Source organism: Ovis aries, chromosome 19, assembly GCF_016772045.2.
Source record: "Ovis aries strain OAR_USU_Benz2616 breed Rambouillet chromosome 19, ARS-UI_Ramb_v3.0, whole genome shotgun sequence".
Classification (NCBI taxonomy): Eukaryota; Metazoa; Chordata; class Mammalia; order Artiodactyla; family Bovidae; genus Ovis; species Ovis aries.
In genome coordinates this window covers 58,315,729-58,335,735 of record NC_056072.1, presented here as the reverse complement: position 1 = coordinate 58,335,735, position 20,007 = coordinate 58,315,729, and the positions used below count along the sequence as shown (strand labels likewise).

The 20,007-nt window shown below is 60.4% G+C and overlaps 1 protein-coding gene across 1 annotated transcript in view; it reads left to right on the top strand.

The window, feature by feature from the left end:
- The first annotated feature begins 2,828 nt into the window (after positions 1–2,828).
- The window catches only part of FBLN2 (fibulin 2), an 87,739-nt gene continuing 70,560 nt past the window's right edge, over positions 2,829–20,007 (top strand). The window contains exon 1 of the mRNA XM_060402958.1: positions 2,829–3,242. The gene's annotated coding sequence lies outside the window, so the exon portion shown is untranslated. The remainder of the gene's footprint in view (positions 3,243–20,007) is intronic.

Genomic DNA, 20,007 nt, shown 5'->3' with positions numbered 1-20,007 from the left:
ACTCCTGGTGGGGCTGGGGGCATGCTAGCCTGGCAGGTGGTGGGCACCTAGCAGTGGCGTCTTCCCCAAGAGCTCCTCGAGCCTGAGACAGGTCCTTGGCCAGTCCAAGCGCCAGTAGCCTCTGTCCAGCGGAACCTTCAACTCTGACGATGAGTCATTCCTGGCACCCTGGCCTGCTCACAGCCAGCTGCTCCCCAGCACCAGAGGGGAAGCAAATAGACAGGGTCCCCGGCTAACGCATCCCGGTGGAGGCCAGGCCAGACCACTCCTGCCGTCTCGCCTGGGCCGGAGCCTGGCTCTTTATTCCCGGAGAGCTGGTCCCTGGGGGCCCCTGGGGGCTCCCACCGCAGCAGGGCCCAGAGCCTGGTGCGGCCGCCCAGTGCCCCTGCTCACACACCCCTGCCTGGCCCGGCTCCCTCTTGGTTGCGGCCCCGGGCGAGTGTTTAGAGCCGCTGGCACCCTCCTCGCCTTCCTGGAGGGGCTCCCACGCCTCCAGCCCAGGCTGTAGCAGTCACGGTCCCCTGCCCTCCCCCCCAGCCTAGCCCCCGCTGCCCCGAGAGTGCAGCGTGATCCAAGCGCAGATCCTCCTAGAGGGTGCTCCTCGCCACCCCTGAGCTTGGACGTGCCCGCGGACTTGCTTCAAGAACCGTGAGCTCAGTGCCCTGTGTGTGTCCCCGGGGAGGAGCCAGTGGGCGATGCTCCGGGTGCCTCCCTCTTGCTGCAGTGACGGCGGGAACACATTTTGAGCTGTGGCATCTGCCAGTCTGGGTCCCTGAAAGCCCCAGGTGAGCAGAGCCTCCTGGGCAGACAAGGGTGGATGTTCAGAATGAGGGAGAAATGAAGCACCGCTGAGGTTCTACATGGCGCGTTGCCTGGCACAACCTTGCCCATCCTGACGCCCGTCCCCTGCCTCTGACCACGGAGAAGGTTCAGTGACGGACCAGAGTCCTCACCTAGACTTTTATATTTGGGGGTGGGAGGGGAAGGGACTTTGTCTCACAAGTCACAGAGCAGCCTGATTTCAGCCACAAAGATAAAGCCTGTCTAAGGTATTAGAGAATGAAACGGAGGGGAAAAAGGATAAAGTATGATGGGGAAACGAGGAAGGCTGGTGGCGTTGAGACGGGGCTCTCATGGACAGCTGTGCGATTGTGCCCTACCCAGCTCTGACGTGTGCTGCTCAGAGGGGCATCAGGGTAGACGTACTTGCCAGGATGCTCTTCCAGCAGGTGGCGGTGAAGCATCTGGAGGAAGTGGAGCCTCGCTGCGCTTGGCACATGACTTCACCCAGGCTGGCCCCCTTGCGGTATCAGATCCCCGAGTTGTGTCCTGGAGCCCCCAGAGCATCTGGAGCTCGAGGAGGGCTCGATGGCGCTTGTTCTCGCCGCGAGTTCCCCTCGTTGTTAAGCTCTGCTCACAGCAGAGTCATCGATGGTCCATTCACTGGCCAGAGGCATCGAGCTTGTTAGCCGCTTTCCAGGCAGAGCCTGGGCGCTTCTAGAAGCGACCGACCAACGACAGGAGAGGAGACCTAACAAGAGCAAACACAAGAACAGCAACAGCCAAGTGCAGCTTGGGGCCCTCTGTGTGGAGGGAGTGACGCCCGCACTCTCCGCAGGCCCAGGTGCTCTGCTGTGCTGCAGCCTGAGGCGGCTGGCTGGCCTGGTCGTTTTTCTGTCGGATCACAGAGGAGGCATTGTGCGGGCTTCACTTCCTCTTGAATGGCTAAGTATAACTGTGTTGTTGCTTAAAAAGGACAGACCAAAATTATCCGCAGAGGGCGCGTGTGTGTGTGTGGCTTGAGCTAGGTAAATAACGTATCATTGTGAAAGGATGCTGTTGGCCGAGGCCCAGTCCTCCAGCTGTCCCCGGCGCAGGAGGGGGCTGCCCGCTGGCCGGGGCCCTAACCCCAGTCTGCCCGGCTCATGCGGACTCCCTCCTATGACTCAAAATGCGGGGACCTTCCGGGAAAGTTTTGGGAGAGACAGTGGGTCTTCCCTGATAGCTCAGCAGGTGAAGAGTCCATCTGCCGTGCAGGAGACACAGGAGACAAGGGTTCCATCCTGGGGTCGGGAAGATCCCCTGGAGGAGGAAATGGCAACCCACTCCAGTATTCTGCCCTGAAAAATCCCATGAACGGAGGAGCCTGGCGGGCTACCGTCCAACATTTCGCAGAGTCGGACGCGTCTGAGCAGGAAAGCCTGTGGGCTCTGACGTCGGACCATCGGGGCGCCGGGGGGCAGTCTTGGTGTTGCCTCTCCCGGCAAGATGACTCCAGACGAGCCCCCGCCCCTGCCCGTTCGGAGCTGCGGCGGCCAAGAGCGGGAAAGCTGACACCCACCTGCGGGGTCCTCAGGAGAGTCTGGTGGGCGTGAGAAGGGCCCAGGGCGTGGCTGGTGGGCGCGGGGCCCAGGGCCCCTGACATGGGTCCCTGGGTGCCTGTGGCAAGTCGCTTAGCCTCTGGAAGCCTGGGTTTCTTCGTCCGTCAGGTACTGGCTTCCCAGGGTGCAAGGAACAACCAGGCCCTTTCGCTTCCCTGCTGGGCAGCAAGAGCGTGGGGGTCTCTGTCCCCCGCGTCAGCCCCAGAACAGGGCCTGAGGGCAGGCAGTGGGTCCTCAGAACCACTCCGTTGGTGTTCTGGTCTGTGCCCATGGGCTGCAGGAGACTGGCTGGGAGCGGTCTTTGCCGGGCCAGCCTAGAGACCCCCTCCGCACTCCACATCCGGGAGGGGGCCCCCTTCCCCCCCTGCATTCTGAGCAAGTGCCCCTCCCCCCACTGGCCCTCCCCAGGGCTCCCCGGCAGGCTGCTTGGCATCTCTGGCTCAGGGAGGGGGGGCCCCGGGCCCCGCCAGCAGCCCTGGGCCAACACCACAATTGTTTTTCCACCTGGAGCTTCCAAGGGGCGGCTGGCAGCCAAGCCGGGGGGCTCGGGTGAGCCGCCAGCGGGCGCGGGAGGAGCCGAGCTTCAGCCACTCCGTCCATGGAGCGAAGTGGACGCCACGGGTCGGCTGTCCACTGTCATTTGACCTGGGGTGCGTGACCGAACTGCCCTCTGCTCCCGTTTCATCCATGAAATGGGGAAGACATCTCAGCCTGGCTGGGGGGCCCCGTGCAGAGGCCTTAGAACAGCGCCTGGCCCTGGACGAAGGCTCCAGAAGTGCTTTGCCGTGATCCTTACGGTTGTAAGGCGTCGTTCCCGCGGGTTGTCGTCTTGATGCTGACGCCGCGTCTGCGGTAAAGCAGGTCAGTCCCGTCTCCGGGCCGCTGTGTGTGTAGGGAAGCCGTGAGCCCACAGACACCCCCGGTCCCCGTCCCATCTTTCTGCCTGTAGCCTGGCAGCTGTCCCCAGAAATGTAAGGGACAGGTCACCTGCCGGCCCCCTGCGCTGCAGATGTGGCGGACCTACTGATATGGCCACGTCCCAGCAGCCTCTGCGCAGATTTCGACATCCAGGCTGGGGCTGGGGGCAGGGCGGCCCCGCAGCTGTGAGGTCCAGCGGGGCTGAGGGGCGGCCACTCAAGTCCCCGGGGCCCAGCTGTGAGAACAAGCTGTCCCCACCCTCCTGGCCGCCGTCCCCCGCTGTTGTTTGGAGGAGACACAGGTCATCACACCCCGGCAGGCCTCCCTGCCTGCCCCTTGGCTCCCGCGATCTTGGCCTGGGGCAGCCCCTGGCTGACCGAGTCAGACCCTGGTGGCCAGTAACCTCCATGTGAAAATCAGGGGGATGGAGCGGTCGGTCTCTGTGTGTCCTCCCCGCTCTGGACCTAGGAGATGAGGATGGGGTGTGGGGGTGGGGGGACTCGGGACGTTATACTCCGGTGGCATTTGAGAGGCCCTTTAAGGGAAGAATGTGCTCAGGTGGGTGTGCACACCGTCAGTGGGATGTGCCTCACCCCTCATCCCTCCTGACCCGGCTGGGCTTAGGCTGAGAAGCAGCTGCTGGGCTGTGGAAGGACCACGCGCCCCAGAAAGGGACGAGGCTTCAGGAAGGGGAGGGGAGAGTCATTAACACCGGTTGGGGGAGCTTGTCCCAGGCCAGTCGGATCCCGGGGAGGACCCCGCTGGGGGAGGCAGGGGCATCTCCAGGAGCCCGGTTCCAGGGCTTGATGACGAACATGACCCAGCAGGGAGACGGTAGCTGCGTGGGCACCGGGGCACCGCGGTCACTGGCACTGAAGGGCCCGCCTGCCTATGGGAGGAGGTGCAGGGCCCAGCCAGGGAGAGGCTGACTTGAGGGGCGTTGCAGAGATCAGGCCTTGGTTCCAGTCCCGTCTGGACCTCGTCCCAGCTGTGTGACCGTGAGCAGGGACCTTCTCCCCTCTGATTCCCAGCTCCTCATCCACAAAGCAGAGGAGGAACGCCCCCAACATGTGCAACTTGGCCCTCGTGTACCCCAGTGGCCGGCAGGCAGGCAGACAGGGCTCTGAGCCTCTGGCTGCTTCAGGCCTCCTGCTCTGTCCAGGGGCCGGAGGATGCAGCCGTGGGCACTGATCGTGCTGGCTCCAGCTCCCAAGACCCTGGAAGCCGCCAGGTCAGTCCTGGGACGGGTGCTCTGCCCATGGGAACTTGGGTCTGTCCCAGGAACAGGAGGGCAGAGCTCTGCCAAGCTCTCTCTGACCCGGGATGGACACTGGGCACTGCCTGCTCATCCAGTGCCAGCGGCTGCTGGCCAGGGTCTACAGCAGACTGCGGTCCTCCCCCTCTGAGGGCTGGAAAGGGGAGCCAGGGCAGCCTGCAGGCTGTGAGCAAATGTCTCCCCAAAAGACGCCTGGAACTGAGCTGAATCGGGAGCTCCCTGTGGCGGCTGGACGCGTGGACTGGGCGGGAGGGGGCCACCAGCTGGGAGTGAGGAGAGGGCATCCAGCTGGGCTTGGCAGTCAGGTGCAGAGCCAGGGGGCCAGAGCGAGGTGTCCGGGGCTGGGGCCATGGCTCCAGGAGCCAGGCTGTGGCCCCTCAGAGCCGTCTGAGACGCCCGCTGGGAAAGGGGGGCCCCGCACAGACACAGCAGGCAGGCTCAGGATTGGTGGGGGCATGCCCCCCGCGCCCTAGTAGACGCAGCAGCCCCGGCCATCCTCAGAGCTGGTGCCTCCTGGGGGTCCGGATGGGCAGCCCCCTTGGGGGGAGGCTGGCTCCCAGCACGGCCCTTGAACTTGACCTTGAGCCCCTCCGCCCTCACCGATGACTCCAACTTTTCTCCGACACCGTGGCTCCAGAGTGCCGGCTCTGCAGCCCCAGGGCTGGATGGTTTAGGGCCTCGCGTGCAGACGAAGGTGCCACCCGAGGGGAGTGTCCCCTGGAGTGAGATCAGGCGGGATCCCCGTGGGCGACCAAAAGGACTGCTGGCTGCCCCCACAGACACCCGTGGGCTCAGGCCAGGGCGGCCTGCCTCCTGCAGCCTCCTTCCACTCCCCGGGGTGCTGGGGAAGACGGACCCCCTGATGTCCCAGCTCCCCTCCTCCACCCGGCAGCGCCAGGCTGAGACAGGGTGCCCCTCCCTCCATGGCACCCCGGGGTCTCCCACTTTGCAGCCCGAGCATCACAGATGTGGGGTGAGCCCTCCACTCTTCTGCGCTAGTTTCCCCAACTCGAGCTCCGGCCAGGCCATCCCGGGCTGGATGGAGGGGCGTCCAAGATCGGGGACAGGGAAAGCTGAGGCCGGAGGAAAGGTGGTCAGCTGCCCAGGTAGGGACAGGGCTGTGCCCACCTCAGGGAGGCAACCCCCGCCCTCCGAGGACAGCTTCCTGCCCAGCCAGCTCCTTGGGGAGGGCATCATCCCGGAGATAACACCGTGGAACCCAGGTCAGCCAGGGATACCTGGGCAGCCATCCGACAGGGTGATTCCCTGCGGTCCTGGTGCCAGCGCCCCTTCCTGGTGTGGGGTCCTGGGCTCGGGGGTCTCAGGCAAGGACAGACTCTTCCTGGGGTTGGGAACACAGGGAACCTCGTGGTGGGCGCGTGTGTGCGGTCATCGTGCTCTGCTTTCCACTGGCGACCCTCGTCAAGGGTCCTGAGAGGAAAGCGAGGCCCGCCGGGGGACGCGCCTGTCAGCGTCCCACCAGGTAAGGACGCAGAGAGCCGGGGAGAGTGCTGCTGGCTTGGTGCCCAGGAACGCGGTGACACGGGGCTCAGACAGAGAGTCCGCAAGTGCCAGGGCCCGGGGTCCAGATGGGCCAGGGATGGGAGACATAGCAGGAGGCACGTGGGGACAAGGGGGCCCCCGGTTTCTGACCCCCAGCACGCCAGATCTGTCCTGGGGGTTAGGACATCGCTTTGTCCAGGAAGTGGGGGTCAGAGAGTGTTAGTTACTCGGTTGTGTCCGACTCTTTGCGACCCCATGGACTGTAGCCCACCAGGCTCCTCTCTCCATGCGATTTCCCAGGCAAGAACACTGGAGTGGGTGGCCATTTCCTCCTCCAGGGGATCTTCCCAACCCGGGGATGGAACCCGGGTCTCCCACATCGCGAGTACATTATTTACCGTCTGAGCCACCGAGGGGCTCAGAGTGGTCAGGAGCAAACCCAGGCTTGTGCAGCTGGTGTGTGGTCGTGAGGAGCAGCCCCCCCGGGTGTGACACCAAAGTCCACGTTCATGACCTCTCCAGCATTTTCCACAGCTTAGCGTGAGGGCCGGCCGGCGCAGGGCCTGGCAGGGGTCGACAGACGCTGGGCGGGCAGCCGAGTCGGGGGGCCGGGGTGAAGGGAGCCAAACAAAGGCCTTTTATGTGCGGGAGGGCTTCTGGCCGGCCTGTCTGTGCGCAGGATCGGGGTCATCAGTCCGGCAGAGCAGGCACGGGTTGGTTCAGGCTGCCTGCTGGGCACAGCATCCCGGTTGCCACGGGGGCTTGTCTGCCGGGTCACGTCTCTGCAGTGGTGTGCTCGAGGTCATCGGGGCTGGGAAAGTCAGGGGGAGACAGAGAGAGCCTGACAAACATCTTTCTGGGGTGTGGGGCAGAGCCAAAAAAGGCTCCCCCCCGGGGGTCCGCCTCGATCCAGCCCTGCCATGCCGCCACTCGGAGTGGGGGCCCGGCAGTTGCCCCAGGTGGGACCGAGGGTGAAGACCCTGCTGATTGATGGCCCACCAGGGGCACCCAGCAAACCCAGAGAAAGCCTAGAGCCACAGGGCCTGAGCAGTGGTCCCCGGGCGGGGCCTGGTGAGCAGGACTCTTTTTCCAGAGCTACTGACTTGCCAGGGCCATGCAGACCCCGGTGGGCTGGTAGGAAGAGCAGCCCCCACCCCGACCCTGGCACAGGCAACACGGGGCCTTGCCTGTGCATGAGTGGAATCAGTCATAAAGGCAGTCTGCTTTTTATGATCCCCATGCTCCAGAAATTCTGCAACGAGTTCTGGATAAAGTGCTTGGCTGTGTTAAGCCATCGCCGTGGACACGGTTGCTTTCGTGACACAGACGGGTGCTTTGGACGCGTGTGTTTTCGAGACGCACCTTTTCATAAGCATCACGTCACCCGCGGAACTGAACTGAACTCCCTGCAGTCCGGCTGCCCCGGCACCTGAGGACTCAGCTCCAAGCCCCTGTTTGGAGGGTTAAGTCGGTGACGGCTCAGCGTCCTCAGGCCACACGAGGTGCGTTTGGGGTCTCTGCTGTCCGCCGTGCCACCTACTCCTGTGTTTGGTCGGTGGATTGGAAATAATCAGTTCCTGCACCGTGATTATAGAGCTGGGAAAGAGAGAAGCTGACTCACTTCCATTCTACGAGAACGCACGCAGCTTTTATCTGGATTTAAGATCTAACCGTGGGATGAAAAACGCAAATTCTGAGAGAAATGTATGCACTTGGTGGGTCCACATTTTTGTTCAGACATAAAATATTTCCATTTCATGATTAACAGTGAGGTGTGCAACGGACATCTGCATACTTGTGCCTACAGCGGCAGGCGCTCAGGCGTGTCCGGCTCTTTGTGACCCCAGGGACTGCAGCACACCAGGCCTCCCTGTTCCTCACGGAGTTTGCTCAAACTCACATCCATTGAGTTGGTGATGCCACCCAACCATCTCATCCTCTGTCATCCCCTTCTCCTCCCGCCTTCAGTCTTTCCCAGCATCAGGGTCTTTTCAAAAGAGTCAGCTCTTCGCATCAGGTGGCCAAAGGACTGGCATTTCAGCTTCAACATCAGTCCTATCAATGAATATTCAGAACTGATTTCCTTTAGAATGGACTGGCTGGATCTCGTTGCAGTCCAAGGGACTCTCAAGAGTCTTCTCCAACACCACAGTTCAAAAGCATCAATTCTTTGGCGCTCAGCTTTCTTTATAGTCCAACTCTCATACCCATACATGACTCCTGGAAAAACCATAGCCTTGACTAGACAGACCTTTGTTATGTGTATTTTACTACAATTATGCGTTACGTGTAAAATGACTCCAATTTAAAGGCAGTGGCTGTGAAGTTCCCGCGGGGAGGGGAGAGGCGGGCTGGGGAGGCTGGCGTGGAGGCGGCGGAGCCGGTGCTGCCTGTTCCCAAAGCCCCGGGGCGCACCCAAGCGCTGCAGCGGGACATGGGCTCTGCACGCCCGGCCCACTGGCCGGGGACCCAGCGCTGCTCTGGGAGGTCAGTACAGTGATGGACCCGGCCAGGAGGTGCCCAGTGAGCTGCTGTCTGGGAGGGCGATCGGGGTTGGCGTGACACTGGACGCTGGCGTGGGCTTGCCCACCAGCTCTGCCTTTAACCTGCCGCAGTGGAATCGATACATCCCCGCCCTTTGTAAGGTTACTGTCCAGGCCAGTCTGCGTGAGGACACTGACTTTGTTAAGCAGTGTTCTCCGCGCCCACTGGACACGACGGCATGGCCTCCCGCATCTCTTTTACCGTGGTGACCTGTCCTCCTGCCCTGCAGGCTCGCCGTCCTGGTTGGGCCACGCTCACACGTGATGCGTCTCTCTGCGGAGGTGGCCAGATTTGCTTTGTTCGCCTTCGTTCAGGACCTTCGCGCCTGTGTCTCTGGATGAGACTGGCCTGTGCCTGTCCTTGCTCCTAGCTGGGGGTTCTTCATTTCTCTGCCCCCCTCCCCTGCCCCGGCCCGCCCATGCTCAGCTGTCTAAGCTCATGGGGGCTCCAGGACCGAGGGGCAGCCCATCGCTGGGGTGCCCCTCCTAGGGTCTGGGGGGCCTGAGCCCCTCTGTGTCCTGGGGGTCCTGGGGGGGCAGTCCTGTTGTCTGAGGATGCTGCCCACCAGCAAAATCACCAAGTGGGCAGAGGCCGCCTCAGTCAGCCTGGCATGTGGGGGGTTAACGGGGGTCTCCTGCAGCTGGGCCGCAGCCTGGCACCCCACAAAGCCCCGGTCTCGTCCTTCACGAGGCCCAGCTTCCCGTTTCACCACCACCGGCTCGACGAGCAGCCTGCACTCCTGGGCAGACAAGGCAGAAAGCTCTTTTCCTTCCATCCTAGCTCGGCTGGCTGGCTCTTCCCTGAGCCCCGACTCCGGCAGAATGCAGAGGGGTCAGCTGGGGAAGGCGGGTTCAGGATGCTGTGAACCTCCTCCGCTGTGTCCCTCCCGGGTGGGACGTGGCCTGTGGCCTGGGGCAAGGTGGGGCGGGTGTGGCGCCCCCCCCCCCCCCCCCCCCCCCCCCACCCCCACCCCCCCCCTCCTCTGTGTCCAGCCCGCGGAGGCCGGAGGTTGCAGGGAGGAGGCGGCACCTGCCTCTGCTGCCCCCGCCTCCGCTGCACCGCCCCCCCCCTCTGCTGCCCCCCCACCGCCGCCTCCGCTGCCCCTCCACCTCCGCCCGCCCCTGCCTCCGCTGCCCCCTCGCCTCTGCTGCCCCCTCGCCTCTGCTGCCCGCTCGCTGCCGTCTCCACAGCCCCCTGGGCTGCCCTGAGCGGCCATCAGGGTCCCTAGGGTGGGCACCTTCCCCACCACTGCATTTGTGGGCATGTGAGGATCTTCCAGAAGCACTGCTGGGGAGAGCGCTGACCCCGGGGCACCTTCCCTATCCGCTCTGACGCTGCCCCAGCCGGGTGCCCCAGGCCAGGCGTCCCTCCAGCGTGGGGAGCTGACCCGACAGCCCGAGCCTGGCCCCCTCTTGCGCTGACCAGCGGTGGGCACCAGCGACTGCCCTCTGCCCTCCTCTCGCCTGCACACCTGGGCCCTGGACACAGGGCCTCTGGGATCCACCGGGAGTGCCAGGCCCTCCTCCTTGCAGATCCACACGGTCAGGAGACCCGGCTTCGGGGGGGTGCAGGTTTGGGGGTTACCTTGGGTTCTGGGGGAGGGGAAGTGCGGCTTATGTCCTAACAGTGCAGAGCCCTCCCTGCACTGAGCCCCCACCCACCCCCATCCTCCCGCTCCACGCGGATTCGGGCGCGCTGCGGGCGCTCCTGTGGGGGTGATGGAGCTGCGGCTCTGACTGTCTTTACAAGGTGGGGTTTGGGACTTCCCTTCCCGGTGGCTAGGATTCTGCGCTCACTCAGCTGAGGGCTTGAGTTCAATCCCCGGTTGGGGAACGAAGACCCCACATGCCAAGTAGCGCAGCCAGTATAAAAAGAAAGAAAAATATGCAAGAAATTCACAATCTGAATCTATCACAGAACGTGATAGCTTCGGCGGGCTTCTTTGTCCTTTGCTCTCAGTCCTGGTTACTAGTTTCTGCAAAAGCCGCGGTCAAGATGTGGGGCTGCTGAACAGCTCAGATAAGGCGGTGACTCAGCCCCGGGGAACACGCGGTCTCCTGATTAGATCTGAGGTGGCCGCCTGCCTCCAGATTCCCAGATAGGGGTAATCCCTCCGGCTTCCCTTTTGTTCCACATCTAAGGACACGAAAGGTGACTTGGAGCAAGGGTTCAGGCACAAAGGGTGACTCGGAAAGCCCAGTGCGGGAAGGAGGGAGGCGAGGGGGAAAGTCACCAGCAGGGGTCACGTCGCCCCTGGGGTAACCGGGGCACAGTTAACCAGGGCCCCCGCAGGGACTGCGCAGGGCGCGCCTGAGAACTGCCCCCAGTGGGGGCCGAGGAAGCTGGGTGTTTGCCCAGCCACCCTGCCCCTTGCTGGCTGAGGTTAACTCCACAGCACTGGGGTGGCCCTGCACACACACACGGGCCAGCTGCTCCCCTGGAGCCAGAAGCCACGTGTATGCAAGGCTGACCATGGGGGCTGCGGTGACCTTCTGCACGGGCTGAGGGCGGCAGGCAGTGTGTGGCCTGCCTTTGGGCCACTCTGCTACCCTCCTGAGGCCTCATCAAAACTCACATGAACAGAGCTGGGGGGATATCCCAGTTCCCACGCGATCCTGTCTTGGGATAACTTCTTTCGCCCCCAGCATCAGGGTGTGTATACTGGATCTTCGTGAATCACACAGACTCATGAAACTGGCCCCCAGGTTACGATTCAGAACCCAGGGACTTCCCTGGCAGTCGAGCGGCTATGACTCTGCACCTCCAACACACGGGACTCGGGTTCGATTCCTGTTCGGGGAACTAAGATCCCTCATGCCATGCATGTGACCAAAAAAAAAAATCCACAGCCCGAGAACCCTTCAAAAGTCCCCTCCGTGCTGCCTCCCAGTCCTAACTACCCTGAGGGTCCCTACTCCCAACTTCCAGCCGCACAGACTAGTTTTGCCTGCTCCCGAACTTCGTGGAAAGGGGCCTCCTGTGCGTGCTGTTTGCGCCTGGCTTCTTGGGCTGCGTTACTGAGCGATGTCCACGTTGTCCCATGTGGCTGGGAACCGTTTGTTTTCGCCGCGATACCCTCTGCTGCCGTGTGGACGCACCCAGACGCCCGTATCCATCCCTCTGCGGCGGGCGTGCGAGTGACTCCCAGTTTGGGGAACTAAGGGCGGTGCTGGAGGGAACTGACTGGTCTGACTGCTGGCGGACACTCGCTTGCCTCCTCTGCAGGGGAGTTTCGGGTCATCCAAGGTCAAGTGCTCAGCTGCAGCCAATTCCACCAAATGGTTTCTGAGATGAGCGTACCGCGTGAAGCTCCCACCCGCAGCGGACAAGGGTTCCAGCTGCGGCTCCTCCCGCCCACACTGCAGACACGCGTCCTCTTCCTTCTACAAACCTAGCGGCCATGGGGCTTGTCCACAGGCACCACGTCCTTCTGACCCCCGCCAGCCTCCTCCACGCTTCAGAGACGAGACAGAACAGGGGCCCAGAGAGGGAGCCCCTGAGCCCACGTCACACAGCATGCGGGCGGCTGGCTGGGGCTTGAGCCAGGCTCTCTGCGGGAGGCCTTCTGCCAGCTGGCAGGAGGTGGGTGGAGGGGACACGGGTGGAGGGGACGTGGGTGGATGCTCGGCAGATTTCCAAACACGAGGTGGTGATTGAGACTGAGGCCTGCTCCTCCCCTGGAAGCCGTGCAGCCGGCCAGGTGATGGCAGCTGCCTCTGCCCGTCCTCTGATCAGCTGACAGGAGGGCACCATGCCCCATCTTCCCAGGGCAGGACCAGAGGCTGCTGAGACCCCGGCAGGGAGCCTCTGGGCACTGTGGTGGAGTGCGGTCCAGCCTCTGCCCCTCCTAGCAGCATCCCGGGACCTCTGACCACGACCTCCAAGCCTCTCTAGTTCCCCATCCGCTCAACAGGCCATGGGCATGAGCCCTGGGAGAGCCAGGGTGGAGAGCACGCTCCCTCCAGCTCCCTCGGGCCCACGGGAGGCTCAGACAGCAGGGCCTGGAGGCCAAGAGGGGGCCGGGGTGCTGCCCGCCCCCAGCCCTTCCTCCCACGTGTTGGCACGTGGCTTTGCTCAGCTGCAGCCAAGCCACTGAGAGAGCCCAGAACACGGCCTCTTTGTTTGATCCCAGGTCTGCCTGCTCCCCGAGACTGAAGCTACGGGCCCGACCTCGGGCTGGCCACCCACGGCATGACCTGTGATGAGAGGAGAGCCAGGAGGACACCCCTGTGTGAGACGGGGCGACAGAGAAGGCTGAGGACTCAGTCTGGCAGGACTGGAACCAGCTCCAGGGCTCCCAGGCCAGGGCCTGCCCCTCCTCCTCCCTAGTGGCCCCTGGGTCTCTCCCAGGGTCTCTGTCTGTGCAGCTGCTTTTCTTAAACATCCCCAGGCTGCCTCTGTCCATCTGTGTCTTCCACGGAGTTTTGCTGACCTGCTTCTGTGCAGCTATGTTCCCACTTACAAAGCTTATACCCATGAGCCAAACGGTCATGCTCTTGACCTTCGGGGGAGGCTGCTGTTCAGTGGCAGAGGCTCACGAGCCTGTTGACAGTCATGGCACACAGAGCAGAGCCTGGAGACAGGCCCTGTGGCCCCACCGTCTGGGTAGGGGTGGACAGAAGCCAGGAGGGCTCCCTGGAGGAAGTGATGTTTCAGCTGAGATGCGAAGGCTGAGAATGGAGCAAGCAGGCAAGGGGGGGCCGGTGGGGAGAGGGAGGGTGTTTCTGGCAGGTGTCACAGCACAAGCAGGAGCTGGGAGGTCACAGAGAGCAGGGTGTGGACAAGAAAGTGGATACAGCCCCACAGGCACAGAGAGGAGGGGAGACTGAGAGGAGAGAGAGAGACGCCGGGCTCCCACCCAGGGCAGACGCCGATCAGAGCCCAACCACTCGAGGGCCTTGCCGGCCTGGCCTCGGAGTGGGCTTTGCTCCAGCGCCCCCAGGGAGCCACGGAAGGGCTTAAAGACAGGCAGTCACGTGGCCAGACTGCGCTTTACAAATCAGTGATTGCCCAGAAGAGAACAATATTTTTGGGGGTGAAAGGCCTGAGCGGAAACTTCACTGAAGATGAGCTGCAGACGCCTGGCAAACACGTCAGAATCCTCATCCCCATTAGTGACCAGGGACATGTAAATTAGAACCACGCTGAGACACCATTTCACACCTACTGCACGGGCCAGCGTTAACAAGAGCTGGAGGGGAGGCGCGCCCCCCCGCCGCCAGCAGCCGTTGGCGGGAGCCCGCGTGGGTGCAAACACTTGGAAAGAGCAGTTTGGCTTGAGCTGGTGGACTTGAAACGTGCACACCCGTGACCCGGGCCGCACGCTGGCCCTGGAGGACTAGTGCCGACGTCACTGGAGCAGCCAGAGGGGTGTCACGTGTAACAGGGAAACCAGACCGCAGCCTGGAACACCCAGACAGCAGACTCACCCGCTGTGCTCCCCCAGGGGCGGTGGAATATTACACAGCACTGAAAGGAAACGCAGGCGGAGGTGCGCATGCTCACGGATGCAAAGAAGACCGTTTACGGGGGTCTGTTTAGGTCCAGTTCAAAAACAACCCAAACAATATACCGACTTAGGGATGTACCCAGAGCTGGCCGCTGCTTTTACGGGGAGATGCTGCAACCGGGGAGGGGCCTGGGAGAGGCTCTCTGGATCCGGTGGACCCCGTGGTCCACAATCCCCCGCTTCCGGTATTTTCACAAAGTGGGAATCAGCCACTGGGCGCGTGTCACTTTCTCTCCTGCTGGCTTCGCATTTTTGCAATGGGTGTAACCCGCTTATTTTATTATTAGTCACCAGCCGCAGGCGACGGCATTCCTATCAGGCCCACGTTGCTTCCCCGTTGCTGCCGGGGCTCCTGGTACCCAGTCCAGCCGCAGTCAGCGACCATGTGAGACGCAGGAAATCTCTGGGCTCTCATTGGCTGGTGGCTCAGGGCTTTGTTGGCTGACAGCCAATCACTGATGAGCTCGATGAAGTCCCCAAAGTGTCTGTTGGGGATTTTACAGAGAACACACTTCAGGAATGTTTGCTATTATCTGACAGCATCTGAATCGAATGCAGAAGAAATCAAATTCAAACCCAAGAACGCAAATGCAGTCACCCTGTGAGGGTCATTCACGGATTCCTCTCCAGGATCTGGCAACGGCCCCCAGTTTCCATTGAGAGGCTCACTCCCACACCCAGGCTTTTGGGAGAGCGTTCGATCGGGGCTGAGCCAATCAGCACAGCCTGTTCCTCTGGCTGCAGTGATTGGTCCAGGGCTGAGCATCTGACTTCAGCCCCTCCATCGGGAGAGAACCTTAAGGCCAGTGGAGTATTGCTTCATTTCGTCTAGACGTGAAGGGTTGTGGGCTGGAACTTCTGGGAATTTTGGTCACCAGCAGAGATGCTTTGGGTGAAAAGTGGAGAGAGGAGAGAAGAGCTGAGAGCCGAGGGGGAGAAACTTGTTCCTGGAGACATTTGGGCACCTGGATCCAGCTATGCCTGAAGTCCTCCTCTCTATATTGTTCCATTATGGAATTCACTACCTCCCCCCTTTTTTTTTTTGGCTTTAGGCCCCTGTGAGTCAAGTGTTCTGTGACTTGCAGCAGGAAGTGCAGACCAGCACCCCTCCCAGCTCATCAGGGACACCCCTGGAGCCAGAAACCTGGGAGTCGCCCCAGCCCTCCCTCTCCCCAGCTCCTAGGCCACGCTAGCCCGGGTGGTGTCTCTCCTCAGTGTCCCTCCAGTCCTGCCACATCCTCACGCCACAACCCCCATCCGAACTGTGTCATCGCCCACCTAATCTCTGGCACCCAGCTTCTCAGTGTGTGCGCGCATGCTCAGTTGCCCAGTCATGTCTGACTCTGTGCGACCCCATGGACTGTAGCCTCCCAGGCCCCTCTGTCCATGGGGTTCTCCAGGCAAGAATACCAGAGTGGGCAGCCACGCCCTCCTCCAAGGGATCTTCCTGACCCAGGGATCAAACCCACGTCTCCTGCATCCCCTGAATTGCAAGAGGATTCTTCTAACTGCTGAGTCACCAGGGAAGCCCCAGCCTTCTCAGTCTCTCCCATTAAAATCCTCTAGCAGTTCCTCATAGCTCTCCAAATAAACACCAAATTCTTCTGCCAGCCCACTGGGCCTGGCCAAGTCCTCTCCTCTCACCACCGTCCCTTCAAAGGACTCCTCAGCTTTGTATGGTCAGCCGGGCAGCTAAGGGACACTGCAGTCAGTATGTTGGTGCTTCAATATGGCCACCCTAGATAACCACCTCCAGCGTGGGTCACATCACATGAGGTCTAAAGGTTGGAATGTGGGAGGTGAAAATTCTCTTTGGACCGTGTAGAAAGCCTCTGGCCCAGCCCTGGGAAAGGGATGGGCTGAGTTGGTCACAGGGTACTGGAGGAGTTGGGGTCTGTGAGCTTGGAAAGCAGGCAGCCTGGAGCTCTGACTGAGGAGTAGCAGAGAGGTCTGCAGGTACCAGAAGGCAGGGCTGGGACCCAAAAAGGAGTCGCCTTCCTGTGTGAGGAAGACTTTTCTCTCCACACCTAACAGCCCAGTTTCTGGCTCCTTCTTTCGGATTCAGCTGGGAGAGGAGGATCTGGGCTCCTCTACTCAGGGAAGGGCATTCTGGGCCCTTTCCTCCGGCATTGCTATAACCAGCTGGGGTCCAGGGGTCTCAGAGCTGGGAGAGGAAACCTGGAGCCTGCTGGGTTGTGTCTCTGGACTGGGAGACCTGGACTCAGGGACTTGGGACTCCGGGGTGTGGGTAGTGTGGGCACAGAGCTCACGCGAGCTTCCTGGTGGGAAGGAGAGAGGCCAGGTTTGCGCCCAAACTCAGGTGCGAGTCTCAGCCGCGTGGTGGAGAAGGACCCGAGAGGGGTGGTTGTATCGCAGGCTCATAAGCTGCATGAAGCTGTGGACTACGCTTCTTGTCGTTTAGCCATGAGTCGTGTTTGACTCTTTGCAACACCGTAGACTGTGCCCACCAGGCTCCTGTGTCTGTGAGATTTCCCAGGCAGGCATACCGGAGTGGGTTGCCATTTCCTTCTCCAGGGAATCGTCCCGACCCAGGGATTGAATCCACGTCTCCTGCTTTGTAGGTGAATTCTTTATTGCTGAGCCACCAGGGAAGCCTGTGACTGTCTTAATTACTGTCTTCACCATTATTCCCGAAAGCTTCAGCCAGGACGAGGGAGCCCTCAGCCACTTTCTGCGGGGGGATCCCCGGGTCCTGCTGGAGTGATCCTGCTTTGGCAGCCACTGTGCTCAGTTGCCGGCTGAGGGGCAGCTCACACGGCGGGAGTAGGGGTCGCCCAGGCTCCTTGGAGCGGGAGGTCTGAGTGAGGCATTCCCAGGGCCACTGAGAGCATCGCTACCCTAAACTCCTCGGTACCCGCAGACTGGTCTGGTGGAGCCCTGTCGGGTAACTGGAGGTTATTTGGAGCCTCAGAGGCCAAACTTCGTGATTTAAATAGAGATGTGTTTTCCCTCGCACGTTCCCAGAAGGGGAGGCTTTAAGGAATTACTGGGAATTCCTGTCCGTCAACAAGTCCTGGTGCTGAGGGCCCAGCCACCAGGGGTGTGGGCTAGGGCGGCCAGAGGGCTAGGGGTTAAATATGAGAGTAACAATGGGTGAAGGCTGGATGAATGGAAAAGAGCTGGAAGAAAACAGGTTGCTTGCTAGTCTGTCTTAGAATGGAGAAATCCTAAGCGCAAAGGAAAATACTAGACAGTTTTTCTACATCAAAGTTTACAAGTTAAAAAAAAAAAAACAATTTACAAGCTCTACGTGTTAAAAAAAAAAAGAGAGAGAGAGAAACAGATAAACTTAAAACAAAGCTGTCTGCAGCAGGTACTTGGCAGACAAAGGGTCAGCACTCGCACTATACAGAGGACTCTCAAAAATTATTAAGATGAGCGCCTCAATGGTGAAAGCGAATGGACAACATGTTCACGGAGTTCTCAGAAAACACCAATCATTTACGACGACAGTCAGCTTCAGACGGTGGGAGAAGGCCTTCGCCTGGCAGACGGACCAAGACCTCAGAAGACGGCGGTGACTGGGCGAGGAGCAAGTGTCCTCACACGACTGGGGGAGGAAATCTGTGTGGCTTTCCGGGGGTCCTTTGGCAGGATATACCGCAAGCATTTACACATGTGCACACCCTTCCAGTTTCTGGATGGTGGACAAGTGCCCCAAAATATAGGCTGGAGGATAGTCTTCAAATTATTTTTCATGATAAAAAGCTGGAAATGATGAATGGAGAATCAGATCGACCGTGGCTACAGCAGACAGCGGGACACTGGGCAGCTCTTGACTGTGGTTTTGTAGACACACGTGTTGATGCAGGAAATGGCCACAGTGTATCACACAGAAACGGAGCAGAAAGTGTGTTAGAATTTGTGGGCGTACATACGGACGGGCTTCCCAGGTGGCGCTAGTGGTAAAGAACCTGCCTGCCAGTGCAGGAGACACAGGAAACCTGGGTTTGATCCCTGGGTCGGGAAGATCCCCTGGAGGAGGAAATGGCACCCCACTCCAGTGTTCTTGCCTGGAGAGTCCCCGGGACAGAGGACCCCGGGGGGCTACAGTCCACAGGGTCACGGGGTCAGACATGACTGAAGCGACTCAGCGTACATGTATGTCGATGCACATACATTCGCTCATGCAACTACTCGTTTTTATAAAACAAAAGGGGTTGGAAGAGTTTCTCTTGTGAAGGTAGATTTGCTAGTGTTGAGTGTTTTATTATGCATTTCCTAACTTATTTAGTAAAATCAAAACCAGCCTCTCCCATTTCACAGATGGGAAAACTGAGGCTCAGAGCAGACAAGAGACTTGCTGGGAGCAGGCCTCCCATCTCTGGGCTGCCCCAGTAGGGAAGGGGCGCTGAGACCGAGTTTTCCAGCCCTCCAGGGAGGTCCTAGCCCCCTGAGTATCGCATCCCTAGCCCCCTCCCTCCCTCCCCCCTCCCAGGAAAGCTGGCCTGATGGTGAGACTGGGCCAAGTCTTGTCTAGGGTGACCAGAACTTTTCAGAAGTGCCAGAAATTTCATCACACCAGGCAGAGGGATGGGCGGGGGTGAGTCACGAATGAGCTAGGCCACAGGGGGTAGGGTCTGGCCAATCCCAGATGGGAGGTGTCAGGCCGGGCCGCTTTCCTGGAATCAGCAGATGGCTTGGGAAAGTGGAGAGAAATCCTCGAGTCAGAGAAGGACTGTGGAGGCTTCCTCCAGCTCCTCTCTCCACACAGCCCACTCCAACCACTCTGCCAAGGGGTCTCCGAGCCCCTGCTCACGCCCCGTGGATGGGGAACCTACTGCCTGGCTGCAGGGTGCTCCCCTCCTGCCTCTGGGAGGGCACGGAGAGTGTGCGGACTCTGCGCTCAGACTGCTCTGGGCTGGGGCCTTAGCTTTGCCATCAGGCTGCGCTCTCTTTGTCTGTGAAATGGGGGTGATAATACCTAGTTTCTCAAAGACTACTTTGAAGATCAAATTGATTAATCGGTGTAGGGTTCCTATTAAAGTACTGTCGTCGTTGCCCAGTCATTAAGTTGCATCTGGCTCACTGTGACCCCATGGACTGGAGCATACCACGCCTCCCTGTCCTTCACTGTCCCCAGAGCTTGCTCAGACTCGTCCATTGAGTCAGTGGTGCCATCCAACCATCTCATCCTCTGCCGTCCCCTTCTTCTCCTGCCTTCAATCTTTCCCAGCATCAGGGTCTTTTCAAATGAGTCAGCTCTTCACATCAGGTGGCCAAAGTACTGGAACTTCAGCATCAGTCCTTCCAGTGAATATTCATGGTTGATTTCCTTTAGGATGGACAGGTTGGATCTCCTTGCTGTCCAAGGGACTCTCAAGAGTCTTCTCCAGCACCACAGTTTGAACTGTTACAGTGTATGATGAACAGATATGAGTTTATTTTTCATTCCAATCAGTGTCACCTTTATTTAAGGCAGAGCATCCTTGGAGATCAGGAAAAACAGATTCTTGATGGCTAACTAACCCGTGTCCTAAGTGGGCCTGGGAACTGGTGGGAGGTAATGTCACCACAACAAAACTCAGGCTATCAGATGAAGCTCTTGGGTGCAAGTAATAAAGCCCCAGTTCAGACTAGCTGAAGCCCCAAAGGGAATTTAGTACACCCCAGGGGTGGGCTGGCTTCAGGCCTACAGACCCAGGGCTCAGTGCACCCGAGAGTTCATTTCTCTTGCAGGTGAAGGGCCAGGCCATGTTCGGTGACTCCATGAGGCTCAGGGATGCTCCCACCCCAGTGTGACTTCCCCCTGGTAGACGGGGGCGCTCCAGCTCCATGCCCACCCCAGGCCCTCGCTTCAGCCAGCAAGGAGGGGAAAGGGTTCTTGACCTCCTGCAGCCAGAAAGTGGGGCCAC